Source organism: Panthera pardus, unplaced genomic scaffold (genome assembly GCF_024362965.1).
Source record: "Panthera pardus isolate Hobbes unplaced genomic scaffold, ASM2436296v1 HiC_scaffold_12, whole genome shotgun sequence".
Classification (NCBI taxonomy): domain Eukaryota; kingdom Metazoa; phylum Chordata; class Mammalia; order Carnivora; family Felidae; genus Panthera; species Panthera pardus.
The window spans coordinates 21,363,165-21,377,223 of NW_026526677.1; the positions used below are offsets into that span (position 1 = coordinate 21,363,165).

At 34.7% G+C, this 14,059-nt stretch overlaps 1 protein-coding gene and 1 non-coding gene across 6 annotated transcripts in view; both read left to right on the forward strand.

The window, feature by feature from the left end:
- The window catches only part of LRRC4C (leucine rich repeat containing 4C), a 1,200,301-nt gene that overhangs the window by 149,356 nt on the left and 1,036,886 nt on the right, over positions 1-14,059 (forward strand). The gene's annotated exons all lie outside the window — the stretch shown is intronic.
- Positions 8,092-8,198, forward strand: LOC128776375 (U6 spliceosomal RNA). Its single transcript, XR_008421438.1, has one exon. It is a non-coding gene; the product is annotated as a U6 spliceosomal RNA (small nuclear RNA).

Below are 14,059 nucleotides of genomic sequence, written 5' to 3' on the forward strand. Positions count from 1 at the left end.
GCGAGAGAAATGAAAATCAAGAATTGTTCATCAAAATTGATGTGTTAATCCAACATCATTGAACAGGGGATAGCAGTACTAGATTCCAGGGACCAGTGATAAAATACATGAGTAAAGGATTGTGGGAAAAGTTTTGGTTCCTTGCTTTTGAGAGTGACTTAGGATTCGTGGGGGGTGGGGGGTGGAGTGGGGGGGGTGTGGGGAAAGCAATATGGGTTCTCCAAGGCTGTGAGTGAGTGAAAATGGGCTGATTCCATGGGAAGAAGTTAAGTAGGTTAATACAAGTATAAATTAAAATCAATTAACACTTTAGAGAGATCTCAACGTGTTAAGATTTGGGCAAATTGAATCATTGTTTCATATTGGATGCTTCTAATGAAATTCTCAAATAAATAAATGTATCTTTATAAATTTTTATATATGATTAATACTGCAAGGTGTTAGAAAATGGTTTCTTCAATGACTCCTGAAATTCCAAATGTTGGATTCTAATTCCCTATTCCTAAATTCTAACCCCTACTCCCACTACTGTTTCATTTATCTGTGTTACCTAGTTTTGTTCATACTTCCTATCATTTTGGTCACACATTTTTTTTATTCCACCTAAATATAAAAACTACTCCAATGACTGTGCACTCATTATGTCCTTCAGAAATGTATTCCATTTTTAAATAAAGTTAATCAAATACTGTTCTTACCCAAGTTAACCAGAATCTGCTTTACTATATTTATCAACCATCAGTCTTGGTTTTCTCGGTCCAGTAAAATTATTTGATGTTTGTTTTACATGTTACTCTCTCAAATACATGAAGAGTTATAAAGTTTCCATAAATACATTCTGTGATCTTTGAAAGAAATAATGAATTTATTCTTTCTGGGAAGATTCAATCCCTTAACAAATACCATTAAGTTATTTGAAAAATTCCATGTTTATTGCTTGAAATAAAGATTTTTCTTTTATCCTGGCTTTGCATATTTTTAAATGCTTTTATATTTCTAAATTTGTGACAGGTCACAAGAATTGGCTTTATTTTTTAAACACTTCCTCTCCTAATCTTAGTTATTTTCTTTTTATTTATATATAATCAATGGAACTGATGACCTTTTGATGGTAGGCTATAGAATAACTGGATATAGCAGCTACAAGAAAGTATCATAGATGCTATGACATTTTGAGGCAGTTCAGGTGGGTGAGAAAATTGGAAACAGGTGGATTTCAAGTGTAATTGTTGAAAAAATATGTGAAGAAAAGTGCAAGGTTTGATACAATGTAACTTTAATGGAAATAACTCTGTACTTGGTGATATAAGAAAGTCTTATATTCTTTCTCTTTCTCTTTATTTTATTGTCTATTTTTATTTCACTGATTTTAAGATCTCATTCTTTTATGGGTTAGTAATGATCCATTGTAGATATATACCGCATCTTTATCCTTCTCATCTAACCATGGACTCTTGGGTTGCTTCCATATCTTGGCTGTTGTGAATAATGCTGCAATAAAATAAGGGTACATGTATCTTTTGAAAATAGTGGTTTTGTTTTCTTTAGATAAATACTCAGTAGTGGAATTACTGGAGCATATGGTAGTTTTATTTTTAATTTTTCAAGGCACCTCCATACTATTTTTGATAGTGGCTACACCAGTTTACATTTCCACCAATGGTGCATGAGAGTTCCCTTTTTTCCACATTCTCTGCAGAATTTTTGTTCCTTATATTTTTGATACCATTTTGGCTGCTAGGAAGTGATATCTCATTGTGGTTTTGATTTACATTTCCCTGATGATGATTGATGTTGGATATCTTTCCGTGTATCTATTGGCAATCTGGATGTCTTCTTTGGAAAAATACTTACTTAGGTCCTTTGTCCATTTGTTAATTGGATTATTTGTGTGTGTGTGTATGTGTGTGTATGTGTTTTATTTATTTTTTTTGTTTTGGGGTCTTTTTTGATGTTAAATTGTAGAAGTTCTTTCTATATTTTGGATATTAACCCCTTATTGGGTGTGTCACTTTTGAATATTTTCTCCTATTCAGTAGGTTGCTTTTTTTGTTTTGATGATGATTTCCTTTGCTGTGCAGATGCTTTTTATTTTGTTGAAGTCCCAATAGTGTATTTTTGCTTCTGTTTCCCTTGTCTGCAGAAAAATTTCCATAAATATATTGCTAAGGTTGATGTTCAGGAAATTACTGCTTATGTTTTAAGAGTTTTATGGTCTCAGGTCTCGCATTCAGGTCTTTAATCCATGTTGAGTTTATTTTTATGTGTAGTTAAAGAGAGTGGTACAGTTTTGTTCTTTTGCATGTAGGTGTTTAGTTTTCTCAACACCATTTGTTGAAAAGACTGTCTGTCTTTTCCCCATTATAAATTCTTGCCTCCTTTGTCATAGATTAGTTGGCCAGATAATCATGGGTTTATTTATGGGCTGTCTATTCTGTTCCATTGGTCTATGTGACTGTGTGCCAGTACCATACTGTTTTGATTACTGCAACATTGAAATATCTTGAAATCTGGGATTGTGATACCTCCCGTTTTGTTTTATTTCTCAAGATGTTTTTGACTATTTGGGACCTTCTTGGGTTCCGTAAAAATTTTAGTATTCTTTTTTCTAGTTCTGTGAAAAAAAAATCATTATTTTGATAGAGATTGCATTGAATCTGTAGATTGCTTTGGATCTTATAGACACATTAATAATTTTAATTCTTCCAGTCCATGAACATGAAATATCTTTCCAGTTGTTTGCATCATTTTCAATTTATTTCATCAGTGTTGTATAGTTTTCAGGGTGTAAGTCTTTCACCCAGTTTGTTAAATTTTTTAGGTGTGTTTTATTCTTTTTGATACAATTGTAAATAGGATTGTTTCTTAACTTTGTGCTACTTTATTATTAGCATGTGAAAATATAACAGACTTTTGTATAGTAATTTTGTAGCCTGCAACTGAATTCATTTATTAGTTCTAGGAGTTTTCTGGTGATGTCTTTAGAATTGTCTGCGTATGATATCATATGATCTGCAAAGAGTAACCGTTTTATTTCTTCTTACCAGTTTGGATACCTTTTATTAATTTTTCTTGTCTGATTCCTACAGCTAGAACCTCCAATACTATCTTGAGTAAAACAATAAGGGTGGACATACTTGTCTTGTTCCTGACCTTAGAGGAAAATCTTTTAATTCTCACTACTAAGTATGATATTACCTGTGTGTTTGTCATATCTATCTATATCTATATCTATCATCTACATCATCTATATCTATATCTATCTATTCCTAATACATTTTTTTATTGTCCACTGGTAAAAGTTTACCTGTTTTCAGGTATCAAAAAGTAACTTTTTGTTTCTGTATCATGACATATATAGTAAATATAAAGACAATATTTTCCATTTATCTTTGAATTTGGGGTATTAGCATCTGGTATAAACTGGTTAATATATTTCAGCAAGGGTGAAGACATTTTATTTTCCCACAAATGTTCATTTTCACTTGGTTAAAGAAAACCTACATTTTTATTCAATGAGCAGGCTGAATACCTCTCTTCCATACTCCTCAATAAACATATTTGTTCATTCTTGGCAGACAAATCAGAAATTTTGTTAAAGCATCATTGAGTGTCATATGTGTTATCTAATATCTATCTGTTATCTAATATTACTGAAATAGTAATAAGAAAAATAAAAATACCATGAGACTCACTACTCTGATGTTTTCAGTAATTCTTCTAGAGATAGGTCCAGAGTTTGAGAAGGTGGCTGTTTTTGTTTTTGCTTTTGTTTTTTTTTGTTTGTTTGTTTGTTTGTTTGTTTTTTTTGTGAGAGTTTAAGAAATGAAGAAAAGGGAATATATCAAAGAATTAATTTTCTTTAGTCTTTGGGGACTGACGTCTCAAACTGAAAGAAGTTGTTTTGGATTTGATCCTACTTCTTGTTTGTAGGCCTCAAAAAAGAAAAAAAAAAAACCAAAGGCACATTATAATTTGTCACCAGGGATAACACTTGTATTAGAAATAGGAACACGGGGGCCCCTGGGTGGCTCAGTTGGTTAAGCATCTGACTTCAGTTCAAGTCATGACCTCATGGGTTGGGAGTCTGAGTCTCTCTTCCAGCTCTGTGCTGACAACTGGGTACATGGAGCATGCTTGCGATTCTGTCTCCCCCTGTCTGCCCCTTCCTCGCTCATACTCTCTCTGTCTCTCTGTCTCTCTCTCTCTCTTTCCCTCTCTCTCAAAAACCAAGAAAGTTAAACTAATCATAATAACAAAAAGAAACAGGAACACAGAACAACCACTAGGGCCTTGTTTGAATGTAGGGGTCTCAGCTGAGGTACTGCAGCTTCTGCAATGCAAAATCAGCCTCTTAGAACCTGAGCCCTGCATTTCTGCCTCTCTGAAACTTTAAAAAATATTTGCCATTTAATAGAAATGTGTAGGATACAGTGATCATCCCTTAATTTTCACCTTACGTTAGCTTCCCACCCCCCGCCCCCACCCGCCTATACTGGGCTTTGAAACAGAGTGATCTACAATCTTACGGGAACCGTGGGATTTTGAATTGTTGACTGATTTTTGCTTTAGGAAATCTCGAGTCCACATTAGAGTAGGTCTGGCAGGTACAGCTAGCCCTGGCTCAGGTGTTTCTTATCATATGTCACCTCTCTGGTTACCCACTTGAACAGGACTTAGAGAAAATAGTGTTCCACCTTGACCGTAGTTATCTAATTGAAATCATTCCACCCAGTCAATCACAAGCCAGAATGACTGGACCTTAATAGAAAAAATTGGTCAAACACTAGGTAAATAGATAAAATCAAAAGGCAGATTGAAACTGGTAATAGTTGATATAATGTGATCTTTGATACTGTGTCATCTACAGAAAGTGTTGGTTTGAAAGTCACGGTTACATACTAAGTTTTCAGATCTTTTTTGTGTGTTTCAATACATCACTTGTTCTGAACATATAGACTTGAAAGTATCTGTGTATTTTTTCTTTGTCCAGTTTTTTATAATTACAAAAATAAAAATAGAACACTATGCAATTTTTCTAAAAGAAAAATAAACCATCTAACCCCCTACCAACTAATACAACTCTACTTCCAGTTAAGCTTCTTCCCTTTCTTATCTTTGCCCACATGGATAGGTGTTCTACATCACTGAATGACAGCAAACATATTTCTTTATTTTTTTTAATGTTTCTTTGTTTTTGAGAGAGAGGGAGACAGAGTGCAAGAGGGTGAGGGGCAGAGAGAGGAGACACAGAATCTGAAGCAGGCTCCAGGCTCTGAGCTGTCAGCACAGAGCCCATCACAGGGCTCAAACCCACCAACCATGAGATCATGAGCTGAGCTGAATTTAGACGCTCACTGACTGAGCCACACAGGTGCCCCTGAATCACAACAAATATTTTGTGTTCTGTCTTGTTTCATCTCACATTGCATGACCTGTGTTAGACACCAAAATATCAGGGTGGATCATACATGTTCTCCAATGTCATTAAGATTTATAACTTTATTTTGAATGGTCATAAAATGTACATAAAATATCATAGTCTCACTAAAAGTTTTAACAGTACCCCTATTTTTTGGATATTTATCTTTGCTCCAATTTTCTACTATTTTAGATAATGCCACAAATGCTTTCTTTCCCCCACCCCCCTTCAAATTAGTTCTTGACAAATCACAGGATGAAAGAGTGTGGTTCTGTCATGGCCTTGAATATCTATGAATCATGTCAGTTTGCAATGTTGAGAGCCAAGTCCAAGTGTACTCCAAGCAGATAGATGTTATATTTTTAATGCATTTGTTATTGTAATCACTGAAACTGTAGGGCTAATTTAGTGTTGTAAGAGGGATTGTTATAGTCAGACCTTAGCCTACTTAGAATTGCTAAGAATTATATTCCTTTAGTCATTGCTACATTAATGATTAAAAACATTTTTAACTTCATAGACTATGCATTATGATTCAATTACCCTTATCCTTGTTAATTCTGTTCCTCTGCTATAATAGTTATATTGGGATATATTATGAAACTTGTAGAACCATAAATAGTCATGGATCATATTGTATTCTGAAGAGTGAGTTCTGTTAGAACATAAATCCAAACAAAAAGTGAAACAAGCACATTGTAACAATAAGGAAAGGGGACAATATTATATAATAATTTTTTTCCTCTGAAAATCCTTCTACTTTTAACATTCTTAGAAATGAAAATATATTATGTTTTAATGATCCAATGGAAATACATCTTTAAGATAAATCATTTTGCCATTCATTTACTCCTAAACAATCATTGTTTTCCTAGAAAATACATCTAGTGTAGAGATGAATGAAATTACAGGTCAGAGTTGGCCAATCTCAAATCACAGGCAGAGTGAGCCATTGAGAAACCCAAGCCTCACCTCTTTTTTTTTTTTTTTTTTTTTGGTGTGTGTGAAGTTGTTTTTTCTCAGGCTCTGTGACCTGGTTTCTTGAGACCAGGCCCTTTGTTTTTTTCTTCAAGTGATTTTTGTTTTTGAGGCTTAAATATTGGACCAGAGCCTGGAAAATGTGGGTGTGACCAGTACATTCTCTCTTTAGAGATAAATTAGTAGTTTACTTCAGTATAATATGAGCACTAAGAATAACTCCAAATAGAGTATTCAAGTTGGCCTGGGTTTAGTCTTTTACTCCACCTTGAAGGTTTTGAAAATTGAATATCTGTGTCCCTATTCTATTCAGGGAGGACATCTCGCTATAATAGTGAAGACACTAAGTTTAACTGGCTCTCATTTTACAAGGCCCAAAATGTGTGTGTGTGTGCACATGCATGTGTGTGTTCATGTGTTTGTATGTTTAATAACATTAGTGAAGTTTTCAAATTATAAATTACTATGTGCTTATTATAAAAATGTAATATTAAACTGTACAGAGAATAAAGTGGAAGTTTTCTGGTCCTTTGCTTCGCACCACAGTTAATCAACATTAATAATTCTATGTACATTGTTCTAAAGATGTACTATGTGTATATGTCAACACAACTTTGGTGTATCATACAGTCATGTGCTTTTCTTCCATTCAGTAATATTCCATAGAACATCATTAGTACCTCATTATAATAATACAAAGTCATAGCATATAATATTGAAAGCATAGGTAAGTATAAGAAAAAAAAGTACCTGTTTTTACATTACCATAATTTTATTCATTTATATAATTTTAATAACTTTGGGATCATACCATAGATATTGTGTTATAATATGATTTTTTTCTCAGTGTATTTTGAACATTTATCACAGGTGTAAATGTTCCTCTATGATGTGAAATATTCTGCTTATTTTAAAGTTATACCTGAATTTATTTAGCTCATCTTCTGTTGTTGGATATTGTTTGTTTTCACTATTTTTTTAAAATAATGTAAGAAATGCTTGCACAAAAAGCTTTATGCATTTGTTTATTGATTTCAAGGTTTCCTAAAATCGAAATTGCTAACTCAGAGCATTTGAAACCTGTTGAAATATTACTAAATGGTACAAAGGATCAGTTGAGATGGCATGTAAACCATGGGATCAGGTGTAATGTTACTGAACCACCAACTGAAGATAAAACGGTTACAATCAACGTAACTCTGGTTAACCACTTGTCAAAATGATTGGTTAAGTTTCTAATGAAATGATATTAAGTATAAAATATACTAAAATATTACATTGTTTATAAAATATTATTTATTTAAAAATATTTATGCCACCTTCTGTGTCATTCTGTGTATCCCCAGGATAGACTAGAGTATGCTATAATAACCTGCACGTCTCAATGACTTAAAAAACAAAGTATCATTTTATTTTGTTTATGTTACCTTTTGCTTTGGTGTTTGTGGTACTCCTCTTCTTTATTTTCACTCCAGGCTGTAGAAGCCATTTTTGTTTGGCTATGACAGGTCTTGTGGCACAGGGAAAAGAGGTGGTGGAACCATAAATACTCTTGAACTTGTGTTCAGAAGAGACACACACTAGTTCTTCCCAACCCATCAGCCAAAGTGAATCAAATTGCCATTCCTCATATCAGAGGGTGGAAAAATAAAATTATTTCACTGTGAGAGGCAATATAAGCTACATGGTGAGTGCTCACTTCGGCAGCACATATACTAAAATTGGAACGATACAGAGAAGATTAGCATGGCCCCTGCACAAGGATGACATGCAAATTCGTGAAGCGTTCCATATTTTTGAGACTCTTAAAAACTGAGAACAAACTGAGGGTTGATTGGGGGTGGGAGGAAGGGGAGGGTGTGTGATGGGTATTGAAGAGGGCATCTTTTGGGATGAGCATTGGGTGTTGTATGGAAACCAGTTTGACAATAAATTTCATATACTAAAAAAAAATAAGCTACATGGTGAAACACACTATGAACATGGCAGAAATGTTCAATTTTCTCCCATGGAGTAGGAACAAATATTCTGAATCAGAATAGAATCTACCACATCCTGGTTCTGGAAGGGGTCCAAAATTGGGAAGGGACTTTGACCTGTTCCAATGCTATATTGCCATGCTAGTGCAAGCCTCCATTTGTTCCAAAGCCTAACAAGCCTTTGTTGTAGAGGTAATATATGAAATGAATGATTTCATATGAAGAAATCTCTAAGTGTTCAGTATTGAAAGCATGCAACCTTTGTCTTACCCACACGTGTTTTTATAAATTATAACCGCCCCCCCCCCCCCGCGTCTTTTTTTCCTGATTGCTACTGTATAAGAAAGCAATCACATTGTAAGAAAGGTTAGCAGGGTAACTCTACTCAAATTAAGGTCTGTACAAAGTCCTGTGTCTATGGTCTGTGTGTGTGTGTGTGTGTGTGTGTGTGTGTGTGTGTGTCTAGAAGTGCTCTTTGCAGTTTGGGGAAGAGGGAGACCTCTTATAGACCTCTGAAATTTTTTATAATGAAAATTCTTCCAGTATTTGTGTTGATTACAAAACCATCTCTTTCTACAAAACCTATTTTCTCTATGTTTCCTTTCTCATTATTAAGAGCAGTTCCAAATAAAACTGTAATCTCTGGCAAAATGTTACAACACTAAATTTTGCAGTTTAAATGTTTCATAGTGTATCAAGAGATTGAATATGACCCAATAATAAATGGACAGAAGAGCTGAGATTCCTGGCATATCTTCAGACACAAAATGGCTTTGTGCCACGAGAACAAAAGTAGAATATCTAGTCATTTGTATATATGGCATGATTGCTGACTCTTAGGTTTTATTTATCACCTTTGTGTGCCTCATATAAAACAGTAATCTATCCAATTCTTGTATCTGAAGTCATTTGTACCTCACATCGTAATCCTCTTTCCTTCCTAGGTGGTAAATCTTATTTCGTGACTCACATTGTGTGGCATGAATACTGGAAAATCTAAAAGACTTTAAATCATGTTTTTAATATGCTTGTACCTTGCTATTGCTACCCATAGAAATTTCCTTTTCTCTTGCACATGGACATGTTTTCATGGAGGTAAATTTATTTTGATTTTAGCTTCATTTCACACATAGTATTGTCGATTACTTTGTTTTCTGCTTGCCAGGTTTTTGCAAAGTTGACATTAAAGGTCTTCCATATCACTTGTCAGGTAAGATAGCAGATACTTTGTTGCTTGGTAGTGCTGGCCCCTATTCTTCTCAGGGTGCAGGGCAAACTAAATTCAGAAACTTCAGTGGCAGAGTCTCCCCATCGTCTAGGTCTGAGGATATTGATGATGCTTCTTTTTTTATTGAATTATACTAAGGCCTTTGTACATTTTAAGCTCTCTCCATGCACTGAGCTCTAAGGTCATGGAAGGGTGAAGATAGCTACAGTAATATAGTTTCCTCCCGGGAGAGAAGCTAATGGGGTAGAAAGAAGGGAGAAAGGAAAGATGTCTCATTAAGCTTGTTCTGCAGGCTAATGTAGACAGCTCTAATAGAAACTTCATTGCTGGTGTTGGAATGTGTTTCAGTGGTTTTCAAGTTCCCTGGCCAGGAATATGAATGAACTTGTAACATATGTTCAGTGGTTTCCCTCCATATGAGTAGTATATATTCAGGAACAAGCACAGTGATGTTCAGTGCTCCCCAGGAAGAATGGAAGCCTTTTGTATATGTCCAGGATGGAGAGCCCTTAGATCATTCTCTCTACATGTCATTTATTCACTGCTATGTCTCAGGAACTTGCTTGACTTACTGCTTATTTCTCTTTGACTTCTCAAAGTGATTATTTTGTAACTGCCAGTACCACAAATTTGTACCGAAGGGCTAAGAATGGCTATAGTTTTCTCCATTTCCAGCTTTTTAACCATTACTCTTCCATCAGTGCATTTGAAATAAAATTCCTTTGAAGCTCATATTATATTAAGTTAATCTCTTTTTCTTCATTTAGGAAATCTTGTTTATTTATTGGCTTCTTTACTGAAGTTTGGTATGAGGCCCATTGTCTCTCTCTGTACCCAGATACCATTCACCATTCTGATCAATCTCACAGAATGTTCACGAAACACACAACACCATGTCTGTATTGTTACTCAATAACCATTAATATGATAAGGGAGCTACCAATATATTTTGATGACTCACTGTCATGAAACATAATAAAATATGTGACATAATTTTACTTGTAAAATCTAAACATGTGAATGTAAGAATACAGTTACTATTTTTTTTTGTTTTGTTTTATTCTCAATACACCTGATTTTTAAATGTCACTTGTACTCATTTGCTTGTCTTGATTTTATTTCCGGATTTAATACTGTTGTCCAAGCAGAATGCTTCTGAAAAATACCTAGTTCCTTGGTTTCTGTGATGCCATTTATAATCATCCACTCAGGCTATCATAGCCAAAGACTACAGTCTGGGTGATTTCAACAACAAACATTCATGTTCTCACTACTCTGGAAGTTAGAAGTCCAAGATCAGTGTGCCGTCAGAGTTGGTTTCTGGTAAAGACTCTTTTCCTGGGTTATAGATGGCCATCTTCTTGCAGGATCCCTTTTCTGTTTGTGTGTGGAGAGAGAGAGTGAGAGAGAGAGCGAGAGATTTTGTCTCTTTCTCTTACAAGTACACCACTCCTATCAGATCAGGGTCCCACCCTTTGGACCACATTTTAAACCTTAATCACCTCTCTGGAGGCCCTTTCTCCAAATATAGTCATATTGGGCATTAAGGCTTAAATATATGGTTGGCAGGGGATGGGGGGAGCATAATTCAGTCCAAAGGGCCATTCTTCACAATACAAATTTCTTAACTTCCTGTGAGAGTTTCAGTTCATTATGCTTATTTTAAAAATAGGAAAATGGATTACCTAAATCAGTTAAGGGTTGCTCTTCACTTATGTGTAAGAGATTATATGCATAGTATCTTAGCAGAACAAGGAGTTTAGTTTTCTCAAGTAATAGAAATTCCAAAAATAAGTCCAGACCTGATATAGTGACCAACAAAGTCATCGAGAACTTAAACTCTTGTTCATGTCCAACCAACCATGGTAGTGGAATGGTATTTATTTTGATGGAATCTTATTGGATACAATATTACTATTACATCAGTAGATTACTATTACACTATTACATTATCTACAAATAGAGACTCCTTTATTTCTTCCTTTCTAACCTGTATATCTCTTATTTCTTTTTCTTGCTATATTGCACTGGCCAAGACTCAAAGTACTATATGAGATTCCAGTGGTAAGAGCGCCTCCCTAGTTATTTAAAATAAGCAAAAACTGGGGCGCCTGGGTGGCTCAGTCGGTTGAGCGTCCGACTTCGGCTCAGGTCATGATCTCACAGTCCGTGGGTTCGAGCCCCGTGTCGGGCTCTGTGCTGACCGCTCAGAGCCTGGAGCCTGTTTCAGATTCTGTGTCTCCTTCTCTCTCTGCCCCTCCCCCACTTGCATTCTGTCTCTCTCTGTCTCAAAAATAAATAAACATTTAAGAAAAAAATAAGCAAAAACTAATTTGAATCTGTTACTTTGATTCTGAATTTGCCATTACTAAGCTATTCTTTTTACCTTTGGGATCCAAATATATGAAATTTGGCTTATTGAACCAAAAACTTAAGAAATCCATTATCTCTGCATTGCTATCATTTGTGTTTACTTCTCCAGGTATCACTGAGTAAAAAGGCATTGTTTTTCATTGGCACTGAGGTCACAGTGGTGAGACAGATAGATTGAAAACAAACAAACAAAACAAAATGACAAAACCAATAAAAAAAAAAAACAGTGGTGAGAGTGATTAACCCAGATTAACCCCAATTCTCCTCTATTTCTAACTTTCTGAGAGTTTCATCATATGTATGGATTTTGTCAAATATATTTTTCTAAAGTAATTGATATGATTATGTGATTGTTCTTCCAAGGCCTATTAATATGATAGATTATATTGTTTTTTTAATATTAAGCCAGTCTTGAATCCCTAGAATATAGCCTACTTGGTCATAGCATAAAAGTATTTTATATATTGCTAATTTCTATTAGCTAATCTTTTTCAAAGGATTTTTTGCATCTACATTCATGAATGATATTGATTTATAGTTTTTTTGTTTTGTTTGCCAACTGTGTTTGTCAGGTATCAATGTAATACTGACCTCAGAGAATGATGTGAGAAGTATTCTATCCTCTACTACTTTCTTAAGGAGTTTGTGTAGAATGAATGGAAATTGTTCTTTAAAGTTCTCTTAGACTTTCCATCGATACTACTCCAAGGATTTTTTCTTTTTAAGGATTTTTTATATTTTGATTTCAATGTCTTTGTAGTTATAAGGCTATTCAAATTATATATTTCATAATTGGTGATTTATTTTGGATTGTGCACTTGAAGGAATTGATCTATTTTATCTAATTAAATATTTATCTGTGTAGAATTGTTTATTCTCTTAATATCCCTGTAATGTCAACATGGTCTGTAATGATATTCACTCCTTATTCCTGACATTGGCAATTTGTGTCTTCATTTTTCAGTTTGGCTGGAGGTTTGTCAATTTTACTGATCTTTTAAAATAACCAGTTTTCTGTTTCATTGGTGTTGTATATTTTTCTGTTTTTAAGTTCATTGATGTATGTTCTTATCTTTATTATGTCCTCCCTCCTACTTTGTTTTGGTTCATTTTTCTTTTTCTTCTAATTTATTTATTTTTTTAAATTTTTTATGTTTTATTTTATATTTGAGAGAAAGAGATACAGAGCACGATCAGGGGAGGGGCAGAAAGATGGAGACAGAATCTGAAGCAGGCTCGAGTCTGAGCTTGTCAGCACAGAGCCCGACCTGGGGCTTGAACTCTCGAACCGCACATGAGATCATGACCTAAGTCGAAGTCGAAAGCTTAACTGACTGAGCCACCCCGGTGCCCCATTTTTCTTCTCATTTCTTAAGGTGGGAACTTATATTATTAATTGAGATTTTTTGTTTCCTCATATAAGTATATAGTGATATAAACTTCCCTCTTAGACTTGTTTTCACTATGTTTTACAAATTTTGATATTTTGTTTGTCATTATCATGTGGATAAATGTACTTTTGGTCTCCATTGAGAAATACGTAACTTTGCCACTTGTATTATTTAGAAGTGTGTTGCTTAGGGGCACCTGGGTGGCTCAGTTGCTTAAGCATCTGACTTCGGTTCAGGTCATGATCTCATGGTTTGTGTGTTCGAGCCCTGCATTGGGCTCTTTGCTCACAGCTCATAGCCTGGAGCCTGCTTCAGATTCTGTGTCTCCTTCTCTCTCTTGGCCCCTCACCTTCCCATGCTCTGTCTCTTTTTAAGACTTGGAAGCTTTTCTGGTGTCTCTCTGTTATCAATTTTTAGTTTCATTCCATTATGATCAGATAATACACTATGCATAATTTCAATATCTTTGAACTTCTCACAATTTATTTTATGGTTCACAATATGGCCTCTCTTGGTAAATCATTCATTAAACTTTAAGGAATGTATATTCTGCTGCTATTGCAGAGAGTGGACTATAAATGCTGATTAGATCCTGTCTGCAGGTGGTATTGTTGAGTTCTTCTGTATCTTTGCTGATTTTATATCTAGTTGTTCTCTCAATTGTTGAGAAATAGATTTTGAAATATCT